The sequence below is a fragment of the Quercus lobata genome, chromosome 5 (genome assembly GCF_001633185.2).
Source record: "Quercus lobata isolate SW786 chromosome 5, ValleyOak3.0 Primary Assembly, whole genome shotgun sequence".
Lineage (NCBI taxonomy): Eukaryota > Viridiplantae > Streptophyta > Magnoliopsida > Fagales > Fagaceae > Quercus > Quercus lobata.
The window spans coordinates 85,743,186-85,765,472 of NC_044908.1; the positions used below are offsets into that span (position 1 = coordinate 85,743,186).

The following is a 22,287-nucleotide window of genomic DNA, read 5'->3' on the forward strand; positions in this document are numbered from 1 at the left end:
CTCGATCGATCGAAAGTCGTATATGCAGAATTTTAATTAAGCCCAAACAGCAGTTCAAGCCCATTTAGGATTAGGGTTTCTAATCTACTTCTCCCAGTATATAAAGGAAACCCTAAGCATGTTTTTATGTGGCTTTTCAGAGAGAAAAGAGTGTGCCTCTTTTGTATTTAGGGTTTTGTTCCTAAAAAGTTCTCTTATGTCTTCTACCGGTGCTATTCCTTGAAGAATCTTAAGATCCGGTGTTGTAGAAGTTGCTGCCTTCTCTTGTCATCAAAGGTGTTAATGATCTAAACCTTCAAGGGTAGTCTTGGAGTCACAAACAGGAGAGTTTGTGTTGCTAAACCTTTAAGTGGGATCTCAAAGTCACAAACGGGGGTGTTTGTGCTTTGCAAAGGCCAAAGAAAGAAGGAGTCCGTGGATTCGGAGCTTGCACGTGGTCGTATCAGTAAGTTCTACTGGTTGGTAGCAATAAGAAGTCGAGCGTGGGGGCTTGTAAGTCTTATTGTATAAACTTCGATTCTTTCTAATGGATTTGCTTTTTACCTTGAGGATAGTTAGGTTAAATTCTCCCCAGGGTTTTTTACCAGTTTGGTTTTCCTGGGTTATCATATCATTGTGTTATTTATCTTTCTGCTGCTATGCATGATATGATTGTTTGATTGTGATAACCTAGACTTGTAATTTGGACTAAGTAATCACTTGGCTAATTACCTAGGTTAATCTGATTGTGGTTTTAAGGGGTCTAAAATCTATCAAATTTGTTGTAAAAATATTGAGAAAATGAAAGTTCAAAAACGTGTATAAACACCCTTGAACGTTTAGACCCCCGAATTACAACTTAACCAATTCAAGCAATATGTCAAACAACAAGTGTGCGGAAACTTAACAAAAGCTATAATATGGAATTGGTTAAAAACTATCTAAGCCAAAACAAAACATAATCCACAGCAGATAATAAAAAGGCAAAGATAGAGAGGAAGGAAGATGCAAACACAAAGACAACACGCGATGTGTTATCAAAGAGGAAACCGAAGCCCTCGGGGTAAAACCTCTCCGCCGTCCTCCAAGCAATAAACAATCCACTAGAAAATACAGTTGGGATACATGGACAGCAATAGACCCTCCAAGCCTAATCTACCCAGTGCACCTAAGCCCTCCAAGCTTCTTGCTCCAACGAGGTTGCGCTGAACCTTTTTCTTTTCTAGCTTCCCGGATTCCGCTACTAGACCGTAGCATCAACCAATGAAGATTGGTTCCTTCCTAACTGCTTCCCAGAAATCCAAACAGCTCTCTCACAGTAGTGATAATGGTGAGAATCAGGTTTGGTATAATGCCTCTCAAGGATTTGACAATGGAGAGGAAGAAAGTTGAGGAATTTGAAGAGACTCTAAGGTATAGATTGTGAGTGAATCAATCTTGTTTTTCTTTAGGGTTTCTCTCTCAAAATTCTCTCTGGAAACTCTCTCACAATCGTGGGTAAAAGGGGTATTTATACTAGAGTGGGAGAGGAATGTGAAACGTCAGGTTTTACAAAAAAGGGGTGGCTCGCGGCTTGACCAAGTCGCGAGATCCAGTCGCGAGATAACCGTATGGCCAGTTGTCTTGCTTTGTTCTGTAGTGCTCCAGCTAGCATGACTGTTCATCTTCCAGCATGCTTGGCACGTGTGCTGCGTCTGGTGGCTTGCAACCGCGAGTCACCCGCAAGTCCCAACCGCGAGTCTCTGTTTTCTTGCACACTCTTGAGCAATCTTCACTCTATCTCACTCACTACCCTTACATCAAACCCACCTAAATACAGGGTTACTAAATGCTGAATTACAAGCAAATTTAGCACGGAATAAAGCCAATTAGATTGTTGAATAAATTCAACCTTACAATCTCCCCCTTTAGCTATTCCGTGACAAAACCCTAAAACAGACTCTAGACTTAAAATGTGAGTTGGGAACAATTGATCAAAACTCACTCACACCTAACTCTAGAAGCTGTGAAGCACTTGAATCATATGAACATAATACTCTTGGAACACAACAATACACCGTGATCATTGTAAGCAGAAAATTATAAAATGCATATGAAACAGGTAATATGTGATCAAGCAAAGATGGAGTTAAGAAACAGACCATGGCTTGATCAACCAAGTGAACACCACAAGATAGTGATCACAGTGCTTATTCACACTTGGAATGAACACAAGGACATACAAGTTAACAAGCACAAGGCAAGACACTTGTATGTTCAACACTCAACCAATGCATAGTACACAAGGTATATGCATCTAGGAACAATCCTACAAGGGCACAAGAGTGACAGTATATAAATCAAAATGCAAGACATTTAGATTAAAGTACTGATTTCAACATAGCATAAAGGCTGCATTAAGCAAGGTACAAACCATAAAGCCTACAAACTATGCATAAAACATTAACCCTGAAAGCTTACAAAAGCACATGGGTACAAACACAAAACATCCTGAATAACAATTTACAAAACACAATATATCAACTTAAAGTGAAAACTTAAACTAAAGAAGAATGTAAAGACACTCCCCCTTAGGTAATATCCTCCCCCTCTGATCATGCCTATCACTCCCCCTTATTGTCATGGAATAGGCAATTCATCCTCTTCCAGCTTTCTCTGAATTTGATCCAATTGAGTTTGAAGAGAAGTAAACTTCATATCCCATCGAGTGCTTTGATGGTGTAGAGAAGCTGTGAGTCCAGACATCTTTGTATTCAACTCGTGGACAGAGGATACAATGCGATCAAGTTTCTCATCTAGGGAGAGAGTGCTGAAATGAGAGCCACTGTGAGATGCAGAAGTTTCTGGTTTGGCTCTCTTCCGACTATGTCCAATGCTTGCATTGAATGTACGCATGTTGATTGGACTTGGTTTTGAGATAGGAGATTCATCTGTATTATGAACAAGGGAAATGGCAGAACACAATCCAACAGACTTTATTAGCAGTGGGTTAATGGAAATTTAGGGATAATGAAGAAACCCTAATAGCTGGATGAAAATGGCCAGAAAATAGCAATGAGGGACACAAATGGCCCAAATTGAACTACACAGTAGAGGGAGTCAAAATAAAACCACACAATCAGCTGAAAAAGGACCCACATTCAACAACACATCAACAGGATACCACACAGGATCATTTTGAAACACCACATCAACAGCAGATCAGACAAAAATAGCTAACCCTAGCTAAGCACATGATGAAGAACAAAACCAACAATTTAAAATAGCTCAAAACAGAAACAAAAGCTTCCATAAGCTAAGCATGGACAAAGAGTAATAGCTGAGCTAAAAACCCATCTCAAAATCACAATCAAATGTGAATAATCCAGAGGGAAAACCATAACAACAAGTAGAATAGAGTTCAAGACAGAAAAACCATACCTGTTACTCGATGATTTTGAGCTGAAAAGAGGCAAACAACGGAAATCGAAAATGGAGGCACGGTGTGAATGGGTAAGAGCAGATGAGAAAGACAATGAACAGTCACAAAAAGATCGATGGAAAAACAAAAAAGTTTAAAAACTGCCCCTGTATTTCCAAAACATGCGATTTTTGCAACTGAAACGAGTCGCCAAAAAGTCGCCAGATTAAGCTGCCAAAACACTCAAGGACAAAAATTTGAAAAAAATTTTCTAAGTGTTTTTCGCGACTGGAAGGTCTACCCGCGAGTGAGTCGCGAGATGAGTCGCGAAAATCTCTGAGTAAAACGCGCGACTGGACTTTCCACTCACGAACAAGTCGCCAAAAATGACCCGCAAAGACGCGACTAAGGCACGCGACTTGACATACCCGCGACTGAGCCGCCAAAACAGGGCAAAACTGGATTTTTGAAATTTTCAGATTTTTCAAACAAAATACTTTCCAAAAACACCTAAAACACTCAAAAATCTTTTTGTGCTTGAATTAACAAAGATTGAGCATGTGAAAACACATTTCATCAAGTACAATCACACAAATGAATATGAAATTTATTGAACATAAACCTGTGTGTTGTGTGTGGATATCAACAATGAGATAGTCCTTCGTCTAATGTGAAGCTTCAATGATCAATTCAACCAAGGCATACACAATTAGCACTAGATCATGTGACCCATCTCAATTATAGAAATATGTATATATGACCTCCCACACAACTTGATAACATAACTTGGAGCTTAACATTTGACTCCACTTTCAATCATAACATTTGATCTTTTTGATCTTTTGAGGCAATCATCTCTCATTGTGAGAGTGATATATGACATTTCACTTTAAAGAACAAGCCTTTGGCTTTTTGAATAAACATTCACTTTAATATAAGGTCGCTTACCCTTTTTCCTAGTCAAATACTAGAATGTGCGACAGGCTTTTGCAGCTCAATATCTCTTTTCATTTGGAGATTTACATTTGGTGAGCTATTTTTAGCAAAACAAAAATAAAGAGTGGGAAGATATATAGACACAAGTCTATGCATGTCTCAAGATCAACAAAACCATTCACTAATCATTCATGACAAGTTTGAAGATCTATTTACAACAATCACAAAGATTTCAAGATTTCTCCCACAGAAATATGAGTGCAAAGAAACAAGTAATGCTCGAAAATGCACAAAGCCATTAGCACAAAGGTACAAGGCAAAACAAGTTTTGAGGCAAAAACTCAACAATGTGAATCAAGCTTTTTGATTTTCTAATTTTGATGTAATTTTTGGATTTTTGACATAAAAGAAGAAAATGATTGAACAAACATAGAAAGAAGCAACAGTATTCACAAATGGACAAACAAACAATAAACATGTTGCACAAAGAGCTAACAAAGAAGTGTGTGCCCCAACACAAACAAACTTATCATATTATAAATATGTGAAGCACACAACACACAAGAGAGTCAAGGAATTGTACCAACACCAATGGTCTTACGGAGTGATTCAAACCGTGGACCATCGAGAGGCTTGGTGAAGAAGTCCGCCTTTTGATTGTCGGTGGGTATGAACTCAAGACACACAACTCTTTCCTCTACCAAATCCCAAATGAAATGGTAACGTATCTCTATGTGTTTAGATTTTGAATGCTGGACAGGATTCTTGGAAAGATTGATGGCACTGGTGTTGTCACAGAAGACACACAACGTTTCTTGAGGAATTCCATAGTCATGAAGTAATTTCTTCATCCAAAGAAGCTGAGTGCAGCAACTTCCAGCAGCGATGTATTCTGCTTTAACAGTAGATAGAGACACGGAATTTTGCTTCTTGCTCATCCACAAGACAAGATTGTTACCAAGGTAGAAACAGCCACCTGAAGTACTTTTCCGATCGTCTACACTGCCAGCCCAGTCAGCATCTGAATATCCAGCAAGACAAGCATTTGAGTCTTTTGAATACCACAGACCATAGTTTGAAGTACCATTCACATATCGAATGATTCGCTTAGCAGCAGTCAGGTGAGATTCCTTCGGATTAGCTTGGTACCTGGCACAAACGCCAACACCGAAAGCAATGTCCGGTTTACTGGCTGTAAGATAGAGCAAACTCCCTATGATACTCCTATACAATGTAGGACTTACTTCGACTCCAGACGAATCAACATTCAGTTTAGTGGATGAGTTCATGGGAGTGGAGGCATGTTTTTTGGAGTTTAGTCCAAACTTCTTGACAATGTTTCTGGCATACTTCTCTTGAGATACAAATATACCCTCCTTCTGTTGTTTGACTTGAAGACCCAAGAAAAATGTGAGTTCCCCCAACATACTCATCTCAAACTCCTTCTTCATCTCTTCAGAAAATTCAGTAGCACGATCTTCGATGGTTGCCCCAAACACTATGTCATCAACATAGACTTGTGCCACAAGGAGATAATCTTCATCATTTTTGACAAACAGAGTTCGGTCGGCATACCCTCTTTTGAAACCTCTATTTAGAAGATAGTGTGTAAGACGATCGTACCAGGCTCTAGGCGCTTGTTTTAAGCCATAAAGGGCTTTCTTCAATCTTAATACATGATCTGGAAAATGAGGATCCTCAAATCCTTTTCGTTGCTCAACAAATACTTCTTCATTTAGATATTCATTCAGAAATGCACACTTTACATCCATTTGATAAAGTTTGAAATTCAAAGTGCATGCAATGGACATGAGGATTCGAATGGATTCGAGTCTTGCCACCGGAGCGAAAGATTCATCAAAATCTACTCCTTCTACTTGAGTGTATCATTGAGCTACTAACCGAGATTTGTTTCGAATTATCTCTCCATCTTCATCAGTTTTGTTTTTAAAAATCCATTTTGTGCCTATAACATGAACGTTCTCAGGCCTTAGAGCAAGTTCCCACACATCATTCCTCACAAACTGATTCAGCTCTTCATGCATTGACTCAACCCAATTCTCATCTTGAAGAGCCTCTTCAACCCTTTTTGGTTCAAACTGTGCAAGATAGTAGTGATATGTTACATGATTGGCTAGCAGAATGTTTCCTTTCCTGAGGCGAAGGCCGTCATCAAGAGATCCTATGATGTTACTTTCCGGATGATTCTTGATAACTCTTGAAGATGGCCTTTTTGAAGTGGAAACTTCATCACTTCGAGAGATAGGAGGATGAACTTCCGGAGGAGTAAGAGGACTTGATGTTCTAAACATCGATCTCGTTTCCATTCTTGGGTTGATGGGAGTCGATTCTACTTCTGTTATAGGTTCTTCACCTTCTATATCCAAAGCTTCTACCTCAACATCGGGCTCTTTGGTGCTCATCCCTTCTACATCATCAATCATTTCCACCTTAGATAAGGCATCATCAATCTTGACATTTATGGACTCCATCACAGTCTTTGTTCTCTTGTTAAACACTCTATACGCTCGACTTGTAGTAGAGTACCCAAGAAAAATACCCTCATCACTTCTCGCATCAAACTTCCCAAGATTCTCCCGATCATTTAGGATATAGCATTTACTTCCAAACACTCGGAAATACTTCACTTTAGGCATCTTCCCATTCCATATCTCATAGGCAGTCTTCTTTGTACCAACTCGAAAGAAAATCCTATTGCCAATGTGACACGAGGTGTTGACAGCTTCTCCCCAACATTTTTGAGGTATTTGCTTGTTAAGCAACATGACTCTTGCAATCTCCTGAATCACACGATTTTTTCTCTCTACCACTCCATTTTGTTATGGAGTTTTGGGAGCTGAAATTCTCTTTTAATTCCATTCTTCTCATAGAAGGACTCGAATCTTGTATTCTCAAATTCCCTCCCATGATCACTTCTAATTTTGGCAATCGGAATCCCTTTTTCGTTTTGTAGTTTCTTGCACAGAATCTCCAACCTCTCACATGCTTCTGATTTTTCTCTAAGGAATTCAACCCAAGTGTATCTTGAGTAGTCTTCCACAATGACCATAATGTATCTCTTCCCCCCTAGGCTTTCAGTTCTGGTATGCCCCATTAGATCAACATGAAGTAACTCCAAACACCGAGAAGTGGCAATCACATTCACCTTGTGATGACTTGCCTTAGTTTGCTTCCCCATTTGACACGCACCACAAACGGTCTTCTTCACTTTTCCAAACTTAGGAAGTCCCTTGACTGCTTCAAGTTTGGAGACTTTTGCTACTTGTTTGAAGTTGGCATGCCCAAATCTGTGATGCCACAGCTCCAACATATCCACACGAGCACTTCTACACGATATGGGTGCCGTGGGAACTATTCCATAACAGTTATCTGTAGTCCGATTTCCCTCCAAAACCTGAATCCCCTCTTCATTGATGATCAAGCATCCCTTCTTAGATAATTGTACCAGGAAATCATCATCACAAATTTGAGTGATGCTCAGCAAATTCGCCTTCAGTCCTTTTATGTACAGCACATCTTTCAACAGCGGCAAACCAGGTATCTCAATGGTTCCTTTGCCTAGGACTTGAGCATGACTTCCATCACCAAAGGTCACATAGTCACCAACCTTTTCTTTGAGTGTCTTAAACAGTGACTTATCCCCTGTCATATAGCGAGAACACCCACTGTCAAGATACCACAAACACGCATTAAACACCTTCAATGAGGTATGCACAAATAGGTTCACATGTGACAAACATTCTTGACCTTCAAACACAAACTCATCATCAGTTTTCATGCTTCTTTCAGATTGATTTTTCATTTTCAGATTCTCAATCATCTCACACGACATTCTATTCTTTCTTTTATATTTCTTAATCAATGATTTAGATTCAGATATGCTACTGTGTAAGACATGATTCTGATTTTCAAGATATTCTAGCATGTGAACAAATACTCTAGCATGTTTCTTAGTTTTTAACAACTCTACGAGATCATTAGTAAAACACCTTTCAAACATATGCATAGAGTCATTTTCACAAACACTTAAGCTACAATTCAGCATGGTATTTTCTATAACAACAACCACAACACAGGGGTCTAGGATCACACTTAGGTAATAAAACCACAACAAGTGTACCCGCTCTGATACCAATTGAAAGTTCAAAAACGTGTATAAACACCCTTGAACGTTTAGACCCCCAAATTACAACTTAACCAATTCAAGTAATATGTCAAACAACAAGTGTGCGGAAACTTAACAAAAGCTATAATATGGAATTGGTTAAAAACTATCTAAGCCAAAACAAAACATAATCCACAGCAGATAATAAAAAGGCAAAGATAGAGAGGAAGGAAGATGCAAACACAAAGACAACACGCGATGTGTTATCGAAGAGGAAACCGAAGCTCTCGGCGTAAAACCTCTCCGCCGCCCTCCAAGCGGTAAACAATCCACTAGAAAATACAGTTGGGATACATGGACAGCAATAGACCCTCCAAGCCTAATCTACCCAGTGCACCTAAGCCCTCCAAGCTTCTTGCTCCAACGAGGTTGCGCTGAACCTTTTTCTTTTCTAGCTTCCCGAATTCCGCTACTAGACCGTAGCATCAACCAATGAAGATTGGTTCCTTCCTAACTGCTTCCCAGAAATCCAAACAGCTCTCTCACAGTAGTGATAATGGTGAGAATCAGGTTTGGTATAATGCCTCTTAAGAATTTGACAATGGAGAGGAAGAGAGTTGAGGAATTTGAAGAGACTCTAAGGTATAGATTATGGGTGAATCAGTCTTGTTTTTCTTTAGGGTTTCTCTCTCAAAATTCTCTCTGGAAGCTCTCTCACAATCGTGGGTAAAAGGGGTATTTATACTAGAGTGGGAGAGGAATGTGAAACATCAGGTTTTACAAAACAGGGGTGGCTCGCGGCTTGACCTCGCGGCTTGACCAAGTCGCGAGATCCAGTCGCGAGATAACCGTATGGCTAGTTGTCCTGTTTTGTCCTATAGTGCTCCAGCTAGCATGACTGTTCATCTTCCAGCATGCTTGGCACGTGTGCTGTGTCTGGCGGCTTGCAGCCGCGAGTCACCCGCGAGTCCCAGCCGCGAGTCTCTGTTTTCTTGCACACTCTTGAGCAATCTTCACTCTATCTCACTCACTACCCTTACATCAAACCCACCTAAATACAAGGTTACTAAATACTGAATTACAAGCAAATTTGGCATGGAATAAAGCCAATTAGATGGTTGAATAAATTCAACCTTACAGAAAATATTGTGGATGTAGCACATCTAAAAAAAATTGATGTTAAAAATATTACAAAATTTTTTGTATAACTATTAAAATTAAAGTATTACTAATAAAATATGATTTTAATTTATTATGTTTTACTATGTTTTTAATTCACATTTACCAATCACATCAATTGTTATATCAATTTGTATATATAATGTAATAAAATTTATAATGTTTTTATTATTTTCCAAAAAATATTTAGTTTATATACATATCTCTAAACCGTAATTAAATACAATCACTGTAGTAATTAAAAGGTAAAGAGTAAATGAAGAGAGATGCAAACACAAAGATAAGACGGTGATGTGTTATCGAAAAGGAAACCGAAGTACTCGGCGAAAAACCTCTCCGCCGCCCTCCAAACAGTCAATAATCCATTAAAGAATAAAGTTGGGATACATGAATAGCAGAAGACCTTCTAAGTCTAATCTACCCAGTGCACTTAAACCCTCCAAACTTCTTGCTCCAATAGGGTTACCCCGAACCTTGTCTTCTCTAGTTTACCAGATCCCGCAATCGCCCATTGCATCAACCAAAATGAATTAGTCCCTTTTGAACTGCTTTCTAAGTACCAAAATACTTCATCATTGATATAGGTATGGTGAGATAAAGATTTGGCTAATTGTACCTTTCAAGGATATATCAATGGAGAGGGTGAGAGTAGAGGAATTTGGAGAATCAAAGGATGAAGATTGTGGATGAGTCAATCTTGTTTTTCTCTAGGGTTTTTCTCTCAAAATTCTCTTTAGAAGCTTTCTAAATTTTGTGGGTATAAGGGTATTTATAGTAGGGTGTATGAGGAATGCGAAAGGTCAGTTTTCAACAAACAGAGCATTCTAGCGACTCGACCTCGCGACTGGAACGAGTCGTGAGTTTGAGTCGTGAGCAAACTGCCTGGCCAAACTGGAAGTTTTGTCCTGTCATGCTCCAGCTGTCATGATCCTTCAACTCCCCCTGCATGCTTCTCATGTGTGCCATTCTAGCGACTTGCTAGTCGAAAGATCCAATCATGAGACTCCCTTGAATTGCACACTTCTTGAGATTTCTTTACACTCTCTCACACACTACCCTTACATGATTCCCACCTAAATACAGGGTATCTAATTGCTAAATTACAAGCAAATTTGGTATGAAATAAAGCCAACACATGATTGAATAAATTCAACCTTACAATCCCCTCATTTGGCTATTCTATGACAAAACCTTAAAACAGACTCTAGACTTAACATGTGAGTTGGAAACAGTTGCCAAAACTTACTTACATCCTAATTTTAGAAACTGTGAAGCTCTTGAATCATACGAACAAGTATTTCCTTAAAACAACAACATAAGAAGATCATTGTAAGCAGAAATCTTGAAATGCATATGGAGCAAACATAATGCAATTAAGCGATGAAGATTAAAGTATTAAAGCATGACTTAACCAAACAGGGACAACCACTCTAAATAGTGATCACAATGATCATTCACACAAGGAATGAACATCTGAACATGCAAGCTAATAAGCTCAACGCAAAGTATCATTTACATGTCCAACACTCAACCGATACAAAAACTCAAGGTAATTGCATCAAGGATATAAAATCCAATAAGGGCACAAGAGTGAAGTACTAAAGAAAATGCATAACATTAACTAAAAGTACTGAGCTACAAAGCAAAGGTACAAATAAAATATAGTTTAAACAGCTAAACATAATCATGAACTATGAGCAAAGCAAAAACATAGTTAATATAACACAAAGCTCTTTCTCTCTTTCTCTCTTTCTCCCCTTATCATATCACTCCCCCGATCATGAATCATAGAAGCTGTAATGAACTTGGAATATATATACCTGTAACCTGAAACGCTTCCACAAAACACATTAGACCCTCAAGGTAAAGCAAGTAATAAAAGGACAAGTATAATGTAACAAGTCAATTGCAATCAAGTAAACATATGAGCAACTTGATCATACACCAAAACAGTCATATAGAAATGACTACAATGATCACAAAGCAAAGCAAATGATCATCCGAACATGCATTCAATGAAACATAATAGCATAAGAATGTATGCATGTCCAACACACAAACATGATGCAATGAGAACAACAAAGCATAGATACTAAACATAAATCAAAGCACCATAAAGCGAACAAGAAAACAAACATAAAGAAAAGCAAACAAAATAGAGTTTTCTTATTAATACAACGTCTTCTCCTCCTTGGTATATGCATTTCCCCCATAGAATATCTCTCCCTCTATAAATGTGCACAAGAAATAAAATTTCTCCCCCTAAGAATGTGTACAAGAGTCATATAGAAATAACAAAACTCTCCGGTATACTAATCTAGAGTATACTCTCCCCCTTTTTGACATGAATAGAGAAAGGGATAAGGGGAAATGAGGGCAAGAGATGAAGGTATGAACAAGAATAAAGATGCATGAGGGATGCAAGATGAATGAGAAAATGAAGCTCAAACAAAAGAAAAAAATAAAATGCTACAAAGCATAAGGTAAACATGACATGCTAGGATGAAGAAACAAGGTATAGACCAATACATGACAAGGGTAGCAAAGGTGTGTGCAAAAGGTGGCTATGTGCAATACATGACCAAAGCATGGAAAATGCATATGTGAGGCAAGGTGTGTTAAATACACAACCAATGATCCGAATATGTTCCTCATGAGAAAACATGAGAAACCTCAAAGTTTGATACTCATCGGAGACCAAACAAATGAGAAAATACTTAAGATATATTTTATCAAACACCTAGCGTGCACACTATGAACAACAATGTAAAACAATGCATGAACATCATGAAATCCACCCTTAATACATGTTCTTTTTGCCATAAGGGGCCAACATCCAAAGCAAATCATCAAAAGAAACTAATCCCATACAAAAATTTGACAAAAATTAAGTTTTCTCAACCCCTATGATGAAAATTCCAACCAAGAGTACAAAACTCTCATAAACATAATCTAAGGATCCAAATCAATGAAAAGAGTTTTAAAATTACTATAGAGATGTTAATGAAATAAAAAACCATTCAAATTGATTGGGTTTTTATGTAAATATGTTGAAAGAGGGGTTTTAGAGAGGATGGAAGAGGTTTAAAACAGATTTCCCACAAAAAGCTCTTTAAAAAGCTATTTTTGGGCGTTTCGCGACTGGGCGAGTCGCGAAGATTTTTGAGAGTCGCAAATAAGTCAAGAGGGAGTTGCGAAAGCTTCTGGATGAACTCGCAATTTGTAAATTTCATGACTGGTGAGTCATGAGATGAGTTGCGAAGATTTTCGTGAGTCGTGAGTGAGTCGCGAAAAATGCATTTTTCCAATTTCACAACTAGCAAGTTGCGAGATGAGTCCCGAAGATTTTTGCGAGTTGCAAGTGAGTTGCGAAAAACATTTACACCTATTTTTTAACACAAAACATGTTTAAAACAATGAAAAACAAAGTAAGCACTAAACATGAACACAAAGAGTAATAAAAATCACTTCCAAATACATATAAAATGATCAAAAATCTTTTTGGTTTGATCAGTATATAGTTGAGCACACACACATCACATTTAAACAAGTACAATCGAACGAATGAATAAGACATTCATTGAACATTAAGCATGTGTGTTGTGTGTGTGTGTATCAAATGTGGAATAGTCTTTAATCTAGAGTGAAGTTTCAATGATCAATTCAATCAAGTCATATGTAACTAGTACTAAGTCAAGTAGTCTATCTCAATTATAGAAACTAGCCTTTAACCCGCGCAATGCGCGGGCTATTCCACAAAGTAACTTTTATTGCAGTTTCTTTTTTTTGGGGTAACTTTTCTGTACTTTTTATTCAACCCAAAAAAATGTTAACAGTATCTTTTTGATTCTTTGATTTGGCATGACCAAACTCCCAACTCTTTAAAATCACCATTTATCATCAACAATAAATTTCTATAAATAAAAAATGCAGTTGTATTTGCAATTGACATGCATTCAGATTTACATAAATAAACCCAATTCATTCAGATTTACATAAATAAACCCAATTGCACAGGAGTACTTTATGTATTAGTCATGTTAAAACATGTAAAGTTTGTTAATCATATGAATGCTTTCTATAAAATACAATAAAATTTTAGTAGGAAATTACAATTTAATTGAGTGTGAAATCAACCACAGATAAACTCTAATTATATAAACGTTATATCATAAAAATTCTTATATAGCCGTACAAATCATCTTAACATAAATGTTATATCATAGAAGTTTAGCAATAAGTTGCTATTGTACCCTATTCAATTCTTTTCCCTATTGGATGCATTCTGTTTAGTAGTCTTGTGACGTTTATGAAGCATTTGGCAAACGTCATAATTAAATGGTGCATCAAAAAGTGATTTTCAATGGAGTCGTCATTCTTTGATTTTCCCACAACAACATTTTTTATTTCCTGCAATGATCGACAATTTAATTAAATGGTGCATCAAAAAGTGTCTAAATATATGCATATTGCTCAAACATCATAATGCTATTTAATGATCAATATCAAATCAAGATGAAGACATCCTAAGCAATAAAAGTTGTGTGTTTTGTTATATATTTTTGTAACATAGACTTTTATCTAGAGTGAAAACATATAAACATTAAACATACCAAGACAAAGGAACAGGCAAAATATAGAAAAACTGTGAAGTTACAAACTTTAGATAAAATAAGATGGATATTAGTTAGCATGCTATTTGATCCATTGATATCTGATTGGGTGCATGTTCAAATACTCATAATTTAGTAGTTTGTAACATTTCTATCACCATTCAGTAAGGTTCAGAGTTTATGCTCTTCTACATATAAACATCCACAATAATAATCTCTAAGAGAATGCATTACTTAGTTTTTTTTTTTTTTTTTTTAAAACACATTTATTCACAATCTACCAATCTCGCTAGTAATGGAGAATTTAAAGGTTGTCTCAACGGGAATGTGTCAAATAAATTTTTATATTAAAAAAATCAAACAAAAACACGTACACACTACGAAATTCCCCAATCATAGATAATTCAAAGGTTTTCCTAGATATAACTCTCAAAGTAGATGAATTTAATGGGTTATAGCATGTTCTTATCTTGAAATTAGCAAATATGACGAACATAATATTCCTACGTCTGTTGAAAAGAGTAGATTCAGATGTACTTCAATGTGAAAGTCATGATAATTAGCCCTACTTATTATGTAATAACCTTCAAATATATCAAACATAATATTTCTAAATCAGTTTAAAATGTGCACATGTCCCAGCCATATGAAAAGAGTGTTCTGAATGTTAGCCAAAAGATAATTCTGTCCTTGAAAATATCAATCACATAAAGCCAAGAGCTGGACGGAAAGATTTGTATTTACCACTACATGTCCAAATTGCTTTGTAGGAGAAACTGAAAAACTTTCAAACTTCATCATAAGTTGAAAGTAGAGACTATTTTTCCTTCAAAATTAGGACAAAAGAGTTGTTAGTAGTATGGATTCAACTTTTCACTTTGGTCAACTGAAACAGAGTTATCAAGATGTTAAATTGTTAATTAATTAACTTATCTTCATTGCTAGTAATGTAAGATTTAGTAGCTTTAGTGTCAAAAGACAACATAAAATATTATTTAGATCTCACAGAGTGTGAAGTTGCTCAAGCAAACGAAGACACTCACGCAAAGAAAACAAACCACAAAAAAACTAAAATTTTAGGATAAGATTACTTGCATTCAGAGACATGATATAAACAAATTAGCAAAGCTCCTATCAAAACACTTTTTTTTGTTAAAAAAAAAAAAAAAAAAAAAAAAAAAAAAAAAAAAAAACTGAATAAAGCAACTTGAAAGAAATGCAAATTTTATTTTTGATAGATCAATATAAGTTTACAATTTCTTATAGATAAATGCCACTAATTAGAGGTGTGCAACTAAAACAACCAAAATAATTTAAACTGACAGGACTGCAACAAACCTTCCATTTTACCCAAAACCCTTTTCATAGATCCACCTCAACTTCACAGACAACAAACCTTTCATATAGTTATATTAAAGTCCGTTGAAGTTAAAAGGGGGAAAAAATGAAGCTATTTTATTAAACACTTAGTGTGCATATAACAAAAGGCAAAATTTGAGAGAGAGAGAATGGGGTGATTTTCTAGAGATTCTATTCCCATCTAATATTCATGTAGAGAAAAAGAAAACCATTTAAAGAATAAGGAGAAAAGAAGATAAAAAGGACAAAATACCTTGACCTAGAGATATAATGAGATGGGCGAGTCTTAAAAGAACTGTTAATCTGGTTCATTGTGCAACGCAGGAAACAAAAAAATTAAGCTGAAAATAATATAAAAGGGGGAATTCAAAAAACTTGCTGTTAATTTGTTGATACTCATTGTAATGAAATTACTTGCCTCAAACAATACGATCTGTGACATCTTTGTCATTTATATCACAAATGCAAGAAAAGCTTAATTAAGAGAGAAAAAGAAAAACCTTAAATAAGTTGACATCCACAAAAAAGAACATAGGAAACCAAAACATAAAGAAGAGGGAATTATCTATTATTTAAATCAAAAACACATAAAAGAATGGCATGAATTTATGTTCTTCCGCAAAAAAAAAAAAAAAAAAAAAAAAAAAAAAAAAAAAAAAAAAATCCTGATTCAAAGCCTAATATTAACCCAAATACCTAATCAAAACTAAGCCAATCAAAACCTATATAAAACACAACTATCTATTTATTTATTTAAATTACCGGTAGAGGTTTTAGAAATCTGACAGTGATGGATTGGTTTAATGATAACAGGTGGCGGCTTTTGTAGGGGTGACCCTCAGATTTCTCTATAAACCTTAGGGACTCTAATCTCTTAATTTTGTCTCAAATTTAAACAATGTAAATAGAACTATCTCCAACAGAGTTGTGTTTGGAACCTATAAGATGATTAACCAAACAACATTGTGAAGAACAAATAAAAAATCAAGAGCATATTTGAAACCTTAAATGTGATATTTCTTTAAAGAATTTCGCATTCAAAAAATCACATACCCAAACCTAAGCCTAAATCAAAATCAATTCGATTGAAATAGCCAAGCCTAAAACATATTTAAACAATATAATTTTAAAACAAAACAAAAAAACCTTACTGTTAAAGGTTTCGACATGGTAAATAGTGAAGCGGTTTGGTTAATCAGCCAAATGAGAAGGTAGAGGGTCTGGTGATGGCAGAGGCTGGATTTTCTTACAGCTTGAAGCAGTTGGCGGTCTCAGATTTTTCTCTCTCCCTAGTCCCCACTTCGTGCCTTCTTTGTTTACCAAAAGTCTAGGTTTTGGGTCTGCAAAGTCATGTTTTTAAACTTTTTGATCTATTATGCCCAATTGATGTAGTGTTTTGGGTTTCAGTTTTTAGATCGTGCAGTGTTTTAGCAAGTGACTTTTGGCATTTTAATTGTAAACATGGCAGAATTTTAAGTGGTCTTTTTTCCAGGTGTGGGATGTTGAGGATGCAAATAATGTCCATGACCTAGTTTCATTCATGCAAATGCTACCAAAACTAATAGCATCAAAGAGATATCAAGACAATTTTGTTCTGATGGGTCCCTTTCTATAGGTAGAATAGAAACATTGATAATATCAAGCTGCCATGATCCAGTGAGTGACAGTTTTTTGCCTACTGCTGTTTGGTTTCATTCCTTGTGATCTCAATCTTATGTTCATGTCCTAAAGTTTATGGGTCCCTGATGGCTTGCTTATAGGTAGATGATTTTCTTGAGTTTTGTTTTTCTTCTCATAGAATCCACATATATATGCCTTCCCCTTTATCTCTGTACTCTCTGTTTTTGCAATAGTTATAATAAATCATTGTGTATAATATGTAATAGAAAGATTCTCCAGATGTTTGAAAAGTGTAAAAGTCCATCAATCAATGTGCCAAAGAATACAATTCATCACCTTTCAACGTCTAAACATTAACCTTCCCAAAAAGGGCCAAAAACTGCACTGTGCTCAGTGTACAGAATGTGAGGTTCATGAATTATAAAGAAATTCTATTAGTATGGAATTACAATTTTCACTTATTGTTAAAACCCACCACTATCACAATAAAGTAATATTTTAGCTTGATTATATTTTTACACAAAAAATATAAAGCCCAAAAAAAAAAAAAAAAAAAGCAACAATAATTAGTTTAGAATACCTGCAATCACTCTCCCTTAGTGTTGATGTTGAGGTTGTATCACCTTTGATAATCAAATCCTTCAATCCATTATATAATTCAGTCTTCAATATACATTGGTTACACCTCACCCACATAAGCAAATTTTCATTCATACATGTGTATGCACCAACATGTAATTGTTGAAATAATCGGCCACCATTAAAAGAGTATGTCTCTCATCTTCATGTGGTCACCATTCAAGTTTGGATTATTCCTTTTTCTTTATGGGTTTTCTATAGCATAATCATATGCACATGGTCATAAATCATAATCATCCGCATTGGTATATTTCTTTTCCTTTCCCTTTTAATTGAACATATAGATTGACTAACATTTGTACATTACTTTTAAAATCTTGTACTGTTAACCATTACTTTGTTCAACTTAGTGAATGGTTATAAACATCAGAAAAATGATAATGTATAACCATCAGATTATATGATTTCTCAATTATTAACGTCTAACATAATACAACTTGAATACATGATTTGTTGAAATAAGAAAACTATGCATATGACCTCAACCACATCTACAGTATCAAGCTTCCCTCATATGCCCCCATTCATTCTCAGATGTTCCATCACCACATAGAGAAAATCATCCTTTCCCTAAGTTAAATAAACATATCCATTAAAAAAAACAAACATCATCAAAATCTGAAATCTACAAACCATAACAGAAAATCCCAAAACATCAAAGCAAACATCTAAATCTATACCTATCCAACCAAAATACCCAAAAACTAAGTCATATTTCATACCCAGATCTCAGAAAGGGGGAAAAATTACCGATGGCAGTTTCAGTGATCTGATGATGGCAGGTAAATGGCCTGATCGACGGAGTTAATGGCACTTAGATTTCTGTTCCTCAATCTCAATTCCAGTGTGTGCTTGTGGTTTCGGTGTTTTGAGTCCAGCGAGAGAACAGAACGGATGGCGGTAGAAAAATTGACAGTAATGGTGGAACTTAGATATTTCTCTCTTGGCGCCATACGAACTTTCTCTCTTTGTGACTGTATCTTTCTCTTGCCATACGAACATAGATATAATTATATCAAAATACTACCACGTTTAGAATTTAAAAAAAAAAAAAAAAAAAAACAACAACAACAACAACACTCCCACACTGCCACGATTCTACACTCCAACGTTTAGATTAAAAAGAAACACTCCCACCCAAAAAACAGACTCCAATTCCCACGTTTAGACTTAAGAAAAGAAGAGAGTAAAAAATAAAAATAAAAACCCAATCCCTAATTTAACTCAAATACCCCAGACTAAAGCATTCTTACCCAGATACCTTAATCAAAATCAAATTTAATCCAAACACCTAAATCAACATCAATTCGACCAAAATAACCAAATCTAAATTATAATTAATCCATAAATTAACAATTAAAAAAAAAAAAAAAAAAACTTTACCTGTGGGGTTACAGGAGTCTGATGGTGGTGGGAGAACGGACTTTAGCGGGCATACGGCCTAGTGAACTCCCTCTCTCTATCCCAGACTTTTTTCTTTTAATTTGTACAGAAACGATTATCCCTCTTACGAACTCTATCTCACGATTTGGGTTTGCGCATTAGAGAGTGGCAGCGAGAAGAAAGACGGATGAGAGAGGGGATAGGTTATATGCAGCGTATGAGTAAATTATTTAAAAATCTAAATCTAAACCAATCCAACCAAGAAATTCAAACCCAAATTATATTCAATTCCCAGATTTGAAACCAAAATGAAAAAAACAAAAACAAAAACAATAACTTTACCTGTTATGGGTACACGGCCTATTTCTCTGATGGTGGCAGATTTTTCTTTCTCCCCAGTCCCCACGACGTGCCTTCTCTATTTTTTCGTTCTGCCTAGGTTTTGGGTTTGCAAAATCATTTTTTGAAACTTTTTGATTTCATAGCCTCTCTCTTTCTCTGCTTCTTTCTCCGTGTCCACCTCTCTCTGTTTCATCGCCTCTCTCTATTTCTACCCTAATGTACATCTAATTTTAATCGGTTATTTTTTTTTTTTTTTAATAATGGGAGGCTTTTAAACGGTGTTATAGAATTGCCGACCAACATAATTTATCGCTTTTTAATTTATACGTGGCAGAATTTTAAGGGGTCATTTTTCCTAACGTGTCAACACCTCTTTAAAGGCTTCTGCTATTATATATAGTATTAGATGAACAAATATGACCTCCTACAAAATTTGATATCATAATTTTGAAGCTTTTCATTTGGCTTCATACACATCATAACATTTGATCATTTTGAATCAATACATCACATTTTGAACAAAACATCTCATTTTAAGATTGATGCCTGAAATTTTTTATATTTCAATTCGAGGAACAAGCCTTTCGCTTTTTGGGCATCATACATTTTCATTACAAGTCGCTTTCCCTTTTTCCTAATCAAACACTAGTATGTGCGACGAATTTTGTAGCTCATTATCTCTTTTCGAGATTTAACATTGGTTGAGCTCTTTAAGCAAAAGTATAAAAGAGTGGGAAGATATATAGGCACAAGTTTGCGTATCAGCGTATGTATCAAAACCAACATGACTATGGACTAATCATTCATGACAAGCTTGAAGATCAATTTACAACAATCACACATAGATATCAAGATTTTTCCCACTAAGATATATATGCATACATAACAAACTAAGCTCGTAAATGCACTACGCCATTAGTACGAAGGTATTAGGCCAAACTCACATGTGATAAGTACTCAACATATACGATCAAACTTTTTGAATTTTTCACTTTTTATGTGGTTTTGGATTTTTTTTTACTCACACAAAACTAAAACATAAAAGTAAGATCAAAACAAAAGCAATGCATACAAAGAAATGTAAAATGCACAAAATGCATGAAGATATGACATTCAATGCATGAAGGGTCCTACATAGATTGAAAAAATTAGATTAAGGACCAAAAAAGTAAAAGCTCAACCATAGGAACCTTTCCTCTTCCAAACGGAACAATTGTTTTGAATGAGAGTCTCATGAGAAGAGAGACGAGGGTTTGAAGAATGAAAACCGGAGGTGCACATTGACAAGGAGGTAAGAACATTAAAAACTTTCTTCAACAACTTACCATTTTCCCCCAAAACCGGTTTAGATTTCGTAGCACAACTTCCAAGAAGCTCAAGTTTCTCTTTTCTTTTGATTCTAAATGTTCAAAATGTGTGTAAAACACCCATGAACGTTTAGACCCCCAAATTACAAATTACCAATTCAAACTTATTAACAAACAATGTACATGCCGAAAATATAAATAAGCTAAAATAAAATTGATAACATAATCTAAACCAAATAAAATCACATCCACAGCAGAAATTAAATGGCAAAGATTAAGGGAAAAGAGATGCAAACACAAGGACAATACAGCGATGTGTTATCGAAGAGGAAACCGATGTCCTCGGCGTAAAACCTCTTCGTTGCCCTTCATGCGGTAAATAATCCACTAAAGAATCAAGTTGGGATACATGAACAGCAGAAGACCCTCCAAGCCTAATCTACCCAGTGTACCTTAACCTTCCAAGCTCCTACTCTAACGAGGTTACGTCAAACATTTGTCTTCTCTAGCCTACCGGATTCCGCTATAACTCATAGTATCAACCCATATCAATTGGTCCCTTCCTAACTGCTTCTTAAGCACCAAAAAGCCTTCTCATAGATATGGGTATTGTCACGCCCCAAACCCGATACTCGTATTTGTGACCATGACCAGCATACTAATATTAACAAGAACCAACTTAACTTTTACAAAACTTTTACAAAAGCTTCCTTTTTTCTTTTCATTCTTATTTCTTTACTTCTTGATATAATTTTTCACTTGATAGTCAGTGCATCTACACTGTACTCGATATATAACATAATCCACCAATTATTTAATTTCCACACTTTCACATAATACATCTCTTAATACTTTAAGGTACACAAGACTAAGGCTCTCTCTGCTCCAAAATAAAACCTGCTAACTGAAAGAGTGGAAGGGGTGAGCTACACAGCTCATTAAAGGTAAGATATATGAGAATTCAATAAGGATGCATGTAAATCAAATCATTTCATAAAGAACAGGTATCTGATAACTTTTAAACATAACTTGTACTTTCATCAGAAGCTTTATCTTTATAGCACAATAGAACTTCAGAAATTTTTATCTTTAATGAATAGCTTTTCTTTTCATCAAAAACTTCTTCTTGCCATGAGAGCTTTTACTTTTCACAATGCATTTAAACAAAATAATTCTCTCATAATTAATAACATAACATAGCTATTCGTAAATACATATTGGTTAGTCCATATATGATAAGTCTGTACTTATGAGCGCGGACGCACCGCCATCCTCATTACATATTTTAATTGAGCGCGGACGCACCGCCATCCTCAATACATACTTAAATTGAGCGCGGACGAACCGCCATCCTCAATACATACTTTGATCGAATTCAGATTACCAGAAGACATAACCCGAAAA

The 22,287-nt window shown here is 35.8% G+C and overlaps 1 long non-coding RNA gene across 5 annotated transcripts; it reads right to left on the bottom strand.

The window, feature by feature from the left end:
• Nucleotides 1-11,211: 11,211 nt before the first annotated feature.
• Nucleotides 11,212-19,803, bottom strand: LOC115989787. 5 transcript variants are annotated; one of them, XR_004092120.1, is made up of 7 exons: nt 19,577-19,797; nt 19,235-19,367; nt 18,602-18,837; nt 17,793-17,851; nt 14,978-15,059; nt 13,874-14,030; nt 11,212-11,447 (listed from the first exon to the last, which is right to left on the bottom strand). It is a non-coding gene; the product is annotated as an uncharacterized LOC115989787 (long non-coding RNA). The 5 variants fall into 5 exon arrangements; XR_004092123.1 differs by lacking the exon at nt 11,212-11,447 and having other exon boundaries at nt 13,273-14,030; nt 19,235-19,478; nt 19,577-19,803; XR_004092122.1 differs by lacking the exons at nt 11,212-11,447; nt 17,793-17,851 and having other exon boundaries at nt 13,273-14,030; nt 19,577-19,790.
• Nucleotides 19,804-22,287: the final 2,484 nt, after the last annotated feature.